The sequence below is a fragment of the Lathyrus oleraceus genome, unplaced genomic scaffold (assembly GCF_024323335.1).
Source record: "Lathyrus oleraceus cultivar Zhongwan6 unplaced genomic scaffold, CAAS_Psat_ZW6_1.0 chrUn0099, whole genome shotgun sequence".
NCBI lineage: Eukaryota > Viridiplantae > Streptophyta > Magnoliopsida > Fabales > Fabaceae > Lathyrus > Lathyrus oleraceus.
In genome coordinates, this window is record NW_026112490.1 from 50,966 (window position 1) to 59,855 (window position 8,890).

Sequence of the window (8,890 nt, forward strand, 5' to 3'; positions counted from 1 at the left end):
TGTTCCACTTTCTTTTGTTTTAATCTAAACATAATATCATGGATGTTGTTCTTCTAGTCATCATTTATGCATCATGTCTTTGAAGCTTTGCATGAATGTGTTGCTTCGCCACGGAATTTCAACTATCCCTTCTTCCTAACACATCTATCCATTTTACACGAATCACACCCATAAACTCATTTCGACCAAACCTTTTTATTAAAAAAATTACACTTTTTATATTACTCTACTATAAACTTTAGTAAAACCACATAATATTGACTTATATGCTATTCTACATAACTTTTATTTAATTATTCTAATAAACTTTGTTTAATCACCATTTTAAAACAACTGTCTCTTTAATAAAACGATTTGTTTTACATTTTCAATTAGTAAAGAACCTGTTCCCACGACCACACAAACACTAATTTATAAAATTCTATAATTAATTATATTACTAGTAGAATGACATTGTTTAACCATATAGTAATTATGTGTATTTTTTATGAGGTTTGATTTCTTCTCTTTTAGTTTGTATTCTTCATTATAATTTTTATTTTTTATTTGATAAACTTTGACGTTTAACCGCGGGTTTTTCAAAAAAAAAAAAAATTACAAGGACTTTTGCGTTTAATTTTTAACACAGGTTCAACTTGTAACTTTTTTGTTTTACAAGTTCAATATAAGAAAAAAATAGTTGTGTCTGGTCCATAATTGATTATGGCATATTCCTCATTGATTATTTACTTTTTTGTTTTACAAGTTCAATATAAGAAAAAATAGTTGTGTCCGGTCCATAATTGATTATGGCATATTCCTCATTGATTATTTGAAAAACATTTGTTCTGATGCACACCATAATTGACTATACAACATTAATTTAACATCACCACTGATATTAAGATTTATAATCAATTACGAACTTAATTATGAAGGATTGAGGATAATGAGTGTGATTAAAAAACTCATGATGTATCGCAGACTATATAATTAAAAGAATTGGAGGTTGGTAATGTGAGATATTGAATCAAACTCTAGTATGGTCAAGGTAGTTTTTTGGTTCGACAATTCGACATGACTTTAGCATGTCGTGGAAGTCTGATCACAAGCTGTAGTCGAAGTATGCTAGGATTGTTAGCATGTCGAATTGAACCTGTTTGTTATGCTCAATTGTTTAAGTTAGATTGTTCTCTAAGTTAGTTTGTATAATGGGCATGTGTGTAAAAGTTCATTAGTTTAGTGTGTTAGTTTTCTTATAAATAGCATAATAGTCTCTAATCATTGTATAATGCAAATCCTAATTAGGGTGAGAGAGATTAATTGTTGTTATTCACTTGTAATTAAACCCTTGAGGAAGGGAATAGTAAAACAACTTTAACCAATTCTGATTCTTCTTCTTCCTTCTTCTATCTCTTTCATAAAACCTAATAGGATTTTTTTGTTTGTTCAAAAACTCAATATTTATCTCATATTTTGATTTGTTCTTGACGATATCAATTCACAACAGTGAAAATATATTTTACCATAGAGGGCAGATTGATCATTTCACAAATATTTTATGTCATTTAAGTCATGTTAAAACTAATTAGAATTTGAAGAAAGGTAATTAATCCTGTAAGTCATAATTACTAATCAAGGACAAATTAGGAATTTTATGATGAAGTGATGGTATTTATGTAACTTCACATTCTTATTGAAAGGTAGTAATCTTCATTAAGAATATCATAAACAAAGGTTTTTCATTGGTGGTGGGAAGGTGTTTAGAGATCACTTGAAAAGTAGAAGTAGGTTTAGTATCCTTCTCCTTTTGAAATCCCTACCGAAAACACCAAATGCCACCAATTTCCATACCTTTTGAAATCATTAACTGTTGGGGTTTAAAATCAGCCAAATAAAAACAGCTCCTGACTTATAAAGCTCTTGTTCATCCCCAGAAAAACTACCCGTTTCAACACGATGAAGATTACTACCATGTTGAAGTGAGTGTGAATGCTGAAGAGAAAAACACTTGAGCATGAGGTGACTTGAAATAATTTCTATACAGAACAAAATGTGCTCTGGTTTCTTCCAACAGTGGAGGCACAAATGAGTTCAAATATTGCTTAGCAGAATCAAACGATAACCATAGGTCCACCTACAAAAAAACAAAACAAAAATAAATTAAAATGCAATAGGAAAAAATACAATAACAAGAGAAGAAAGTTGAAAACCTGGTTCTTGTAAAGGTCTGGTCGAAAATGTCTTCAAGAGACCATGAAATCACATTGTTGATGAACGCGAGATCATTCCAACTAACTTTCTTGGCAACAAGGTCAACATGTGGTCAACAATGGCAATCTGGTAATATCCGCCTCACTAATTGAAGTGCTGCGTTTTGGGCAAGGCAAATAAAATGTTTTGATTGGCTCCCAGCCAATAGAACAGTAATTATGCAGGAAATTCAAAAACAACCACCAATTGAAATCCAAGTTTTGGAAAAATGCTGTTAGGGTTTTGGAAACCTAGGGTTTAACTGCAGCATCATGTGTTCATCATTCATAACACAAGTTCAAGCAAAATTAACACAATAGCACGGCATTCAAGTAATGTCCATACAGCAACCAAACAACAGCATACCAAATGCAATTCATGAAGGTTTTCTGTGCAGATTTCATAGGATTTCAAACAGCAGGGCATTAACATTTTCATCGAGACTCATCAACTTAAACAGCAGGGTCAACAGCATGGCAATGACAGCATGTTCATGCAATCATAAGTAATAACAGCAAACATGATTTTGGAAACCAACTAGGGTTTTAAAATAACAGCAGCATGTGTTCATCATTAAATCATCCAAAAACATGAACAATAGCATCAACCAATAAGCGTGGCTAGGAAGCATCATCATCATGCAATATTAGTTAACAACAGAACACACATAATCGAGGGAAAATCTGGGCAGGGTTATGTTTAACAGCAGCAACACATATTCATCATCACCATGAGCTCGAATTTTCAAAATGTCCAAAAATAAAAAGTAAGCATTGCAATCTCATCAGCATTCATCCAGCATGCATATTCCACATATAGTTTTCATGTAATCATCATCAATAAAGCTAATCGACTGCAAACATATTTGAGCACAGAAATGGGAATCCATATATCTCACAGCATAGTTAATCTTTTGACACGATTCAAAGCTTTAATCAACCTACTAAATAAGACCTATATGATGTGTAGCAATATTTGAGAAAACAATGAAGTCGAAAAATTCACCTGATTTGGTAAACCCAATGAAACAGTACTGTTTGGAGTGATGCAAGCTTAAACAAGTCTTCCTCGTGGTTTAGAATGAAGGATCCTTGAGGTTGTATAGCTCAATCTTGCTTGGAATTCTTCAATGCTCTAACTGCCATGGTTGGGTATTGAAGTAGCAGAAGATGAAGATGGATGTGCAGACGAGATTTGATGCTGCAAATCACTTCCAAATGGAGTCCAGATGAAGAAATAATGAAGGTGGTTCAAGGGTTTTTGGTGGTTTTTGCAGAAAAATCTCAAATGCCAAAGATGCAAAATGTGAAGGTGAGGGGATTCTGCTGCGCTGCTGTGTGTCTAGGTTTTTCAAAATGTCAGAAAATGCAGCTTATATTGTCTGTTTAGTTCTGGTTTAAGGAATGCTAAGCTGGATTATGTTTAATGACATCACTTGCATTTTTGCTAAGTTTGAAAAAGTGAACATGGGGGTGCAAAGCCTTGGGTCGAATTTGGCTTGGAAAGGCTGCAGAAGGACTTACATGTTTGCTGTTTGTGGTCTTGTGGCTTGTGGCTGCTGTAGCAAGGTTTTTATGACAGAGAAATGCAAGTGGCAAGGCCTTTCTTGGAAAATGCAAGTGAGGTCTTGGTTGCCAAGCAAGGTTGAATGGATGTTTGTTCTACTGTGTTGATGACAGAAAAAATGCAAATGGCCAAGTGAGTTGATGCAGTCTTAGGGTGAGGGAATGCATGCATTTGGTTGTATTGGCAAGGCTAGGTCAAGTTGGTTGGGGTGGACAAGGTTTTTGCAGAAAATGCACAAGCAAGGTGAGGTTTGAGAATTAGTGAAAGTGTTATGGTATGCTCATGGTTTCTCATTGACAGAAAAAGAATAGAGTTGAGATCTTGCCCTCCTGTGTTCTTTTAAAATGCCCTTGCCCCTTTTCAGCAAAGAGAAAAAAAACCCTACTCTTGAGTGTTGGCCCTTCTTTGTGTCTGCCCTTGGTTTTCTTATGACAGGTGTGTGTTTTTTTTTCATGGCCAAGGTAAGGTCTCGGATCATCCCCTGCTGCCATGTGCTTTTTAGAATCAGAATGCCTTTTTTTTTATTTGCCTTGGCCAAATGGTCTTTTCTGCTGCAACTGCCATTACTAGTGCAAGCCAAAATACCATGCCCTGCTGTTACTACTGTCCTTCAAAAATGACAGAAAAATTGCTTGTACTTTGCTGCATTAAAAATGGCATGGTATGGTTGTCCTTTTAGTTGCACAGCAGGGTGAGGCTTTGAGCTGCTGCAGCAGGTTTTCTATGTTTGTTGACAGAAAAAAAAAGAAGGAATGCCAAAGCCAAGATGAGATTTTTTTGCAGCCTGAAATTCTGTGGTATCCTGTAGCCTTTTTGTGTATCCCAACAGCTGACAGAAAGAAAAGCTACCCTTGCTGCTGTGTTGCTGTTGGCCAGTTCAAATCATGGCATGGAGGTATGGAGGACATGGTCACATTTGTCCTTTTGCTCAAAAATCAAGCAAATAGTGAATGGCCTTTTGTACCACTGGTTTTTCTTACAAATATGTGTTCAAAATGACAGCCAATAGCCTCTAAAAACTCTGCTTGAAAGTACCAAGGCATGGTTCAAATGCAAGCATGGAGTGGTATAGTGAAACTTGTACTTTTCTTACAATTCAAGCAACCAAGTATAGATTCACATGTGCTGCATAATTTGACTTTGCAAACACACTCAAAATGATATTTATGAGCTGTTCCAATTGGCCAAATGTTGAAAAAATGTTTGAGTCAAAAAGTCAACTCTTGGTCAAACTTACATTTAAATGAAAAAGGTCAAAATATGCCATTTTGATTGGTGAAGTTTTGGCTCATGAAACTTATATTTTTGGAAAGAGGGGATCAAATGTGACTTGTAGGAAAAAACCCCACCAAAATTGGCCAAACGGTTTGGGAGATATGGCCTTCTGAAGTTCAAGATTTTCTGAAATCGATTCGATCATAACTTGCCAACCACACATGGGAATTGAGAGTTCTAGGACTTTTTGGAAATGGGAGAACAAGATCTTCAACTTTCATGTTGGGCAAAAATTCATTTGAGGCTTGTATCATGATGTAAGTTTGAGGATCAAGACTTTCCATTTTTGGTAAGTTTCAGTCACAGGCCCAGTTTCCGTTTTGGGAAATTTATGATCTGGCTTCAAATTCTTCCATGATGGTGTTTGGCATGATATATGATGACTATTTGGACATGAATGAACTCTCACAAACCAATTCCAATCAGCAAATCACTGATTAAATGGACAGTTGACCAACAGTTGACTTTTAGGGTTTCTGACTGATTATGCATTGACTGATGAATTCCAAACCCTGATTCCTTGAGAACTTGACTTCAAATGATGTCCCAAGTTGTTTGGACTCTTGATTATTGACCATGGTGCCCAAATTCCACAAGAATGACCACCATCCACTGCTTTGACTGATAGTTGACTTTTTTAGGGTTTTTGACTGTCTGGGCATGAACTGCTGACCTCTGAGCCTTCAACCCTTGACCAAAATACTTCAAATAGACCTCCAAGCCATGTGAACTTGTTGCACGAACCCTAGGGCCTTGATTCAATGAGAAATTCCTTTGCTTGCTTGGTTGACTGATCAGGAGATTAGTTTGACCTAATTTCTGATTGCTTGCTCTTGAGGCAACTGAGGGACAATGCAAATGCTATGCAATGGATCATGATATGCTATGACCTAATATGAAAATGTATGCATAATGATAGGTGCAAATTTGAGGTGCTACAGCTGCCCCTATTCAATCAGCTGGGAACCCGAACGGATGATAGCAACGGCTGTCAGACTTTCAGGGTAAACAGGGATTGAATACCAAAGAACCGTAGAATTTGCACAGACTGGATATGATACCAAAGAACCACGTCATTTACCGATGACAAACTGCATGACAGCTTCAGAAAAAGCAAAAACCATTTACCGATGGTTGGAGAACTGGAAACTTGATATTTTCCGATATCAACTTCAGCACGACCATTTACCGATGGCGGCTGGGGAAAAACAAACTTCTGAAAAACAACAACCATTTACCGATGGTTAGAACTTGATATTTACCGATATCAACTTCAGCAGGACCATTTACCGATGGCTGCTGGGGAAAACAGACTTCTGAAAAGCAAAACCATTTACCGATGGTTAGAACTGGGATTTTGATATTTACCGATATCAACTTTAGCACGACCATTTACCGATGGTGGCTGGGAAACAGATTTTGATGTAGAAAGGAAGCAAGACCATTTACCGATGGTATCTTCAAAGAAACTCGACATTTACCGATGTCAACTTCAAACTGGCCATTTACCGATGGCTACTGTAACTGGGGATCCGATATTTACCGATATCGAAGAAAACGGGGCCATTTACCGATGGCATCTCCATTTGGGGAGGAATAAACTCTTTGTGGTGATACCAGACAAGACGTTTACCGACGACTTCTGGGGATCTTGACTTTATCAACAAGGGGACAAAGCATGACCAGACATTTACCGATGACTGGGATGAGACTCGACGTTTACCGACATCGAAAGATGATGTTTACCGACATCAAAACAAAACTACCAGACATTTACTGATGACTGGGGAGTAAATATTCGCAACTGGAAACCAAATAGGACATTTACAGATGACTCTACTGGGGATTTCTAGCTGGGGATTATCAGACGTTTACCGACGACTGCAGAAAAGACTGGATGTTTACCGACATCGAAAGATGATGTTTACCGACATCAAAAAAATGACCAGACATTTACCGATGACTGGGTGGAAAAACCCGATGTTTACAGACACCGAAACAATGGCGTTTACCGACACCAAAAAGGCTGACCAGACATTTACTGATGACTGGAGGAAGACTCGATGTTCACAGACACCGAAACAATGGTGTTTACCGACACCAAACAAAGAAAACACGCGCGGGTGCTAGCATGACACTTACTGGTATCACAAGAACGACATCTTAGATATGTCAAGGCAAGGTTGACCACTCGCTGGGGGTCTCACTGAGGAGAAACAAACTTTCTGTCACCATCGGGTGAGGAAATAAACCTCTGTCACCATCGGGTGAGGAAATAAACCTCTGTCACCATCGGGTGAGGAAATAAACCTCTGTGGGGAATAAACAACTCTGAATGCTGTCAAGAGCAACTGTAGCAGTCTTGCTGTGCTGACGTTGAATGAAATGATCCGTCTCTGCCGGGGATACGGTCTGGTGAAGTTAACACATGAATGCATATGTTTGAATTTTCCTATGGCGTAATGCCCCATATTGAATGGGAATGCTACGCAATTTTTGAGGATGCAATGATTACTATATGCAAAATGCAAATGAAACCCTGGCTAGGGAGCCGAAATGATCAGATACTCTGACTCTGTGGGGAGACTCCTCTTGGGGAAATACTCTGCGGGGAACTCTGCTTGAGGAATGGTAAAGCGACTTCACCCTCATGGTGAAGAATAGCACTGCTGTTGGGAGAGGTAAACTCCGCTGGGGATATCCTTCAGTCCACAGGTAGGATAAATGCTGGAGATAAATTTCAATGAACCTGCCTCACTCGGGGAGGAAATCGGCAAATACAGGCCGGCTGGGGATAGGCAATCCTTAGATCTGTTGGGGAATAGAAGGCACTATCCACAGACGTCTTCGCAGGGGAACATAGCTCTGATAGCTTCCAAACTTGCTTGGGGAAAAAATCTGCTGAGGAAACGTCCTCACAGATGCCAACCTGAAAAACAGCACAACAAACTGCCCCCAGGGGATACATGGACAAGATACGCTCAAGTGTCCTCAACATTCAAAATGATTTTCAAATGTTTTGTCATCCTGCAAGCTATTGTGTAGCCTTCATGTTTTTTATATGCAATGCTTATCAAAAATTCGGACATTTTGCAAACAAAACAGTAAAAATAAAAACAGAAGAGCTATCTATCTGAATAACGACTTTTATTGATTGAAAATGTGCCTGAAGAGGCAAATACATTAGGAAGCAATTCCTAGAAAGAGGTAATTGCGCACAAAAGGAAAAATCTATCCTAATGGCAATGTGAACACGGCATCCACTATTTCCCAATTCTGTTATAACTCACAGATCATCAGTTTTCCTCCCAACTCCTTGCTTTCTGAGAAGAATGACTGGACGGATCACATCTTTCGAGATGGCAGACGACAAAGCTTGATGAAGTGCAGACAACTCAGACTGTAGTCTTCGCTTTAATCCCTAACTTTTGCCTGGATCGCCCTTTCGGGTTTTCAATCCACCGGGATACCCATTTTTGCCTAAGCCGCCCTTGCGGGTTTTCGACTTACCGGGTGTACAATTTTTTTTATTTTATCCCTAATTTTTGCCCGAACCTTTTCTTTCTGTTTTTTGGTTCGCCGGGATGCCCATTTTTTGCCTGGACTCTTTTTTTTTCTTTTGTCCAGCGGGTCAATTTATGCGAAGTATTTTTTGACTACATCTGAGTTGACAGGAGACGGAAAATCTTCACCATCCATAGTTGTAAGCATCAAAGCTCCACCGGAGAAGACCTTCTTCACAACATACGGACCTTCATAATTAGGAGTCCACTTGCCCCTGTTATCTGTACCGGGAGGGAGGATCCTCTTCAAAACG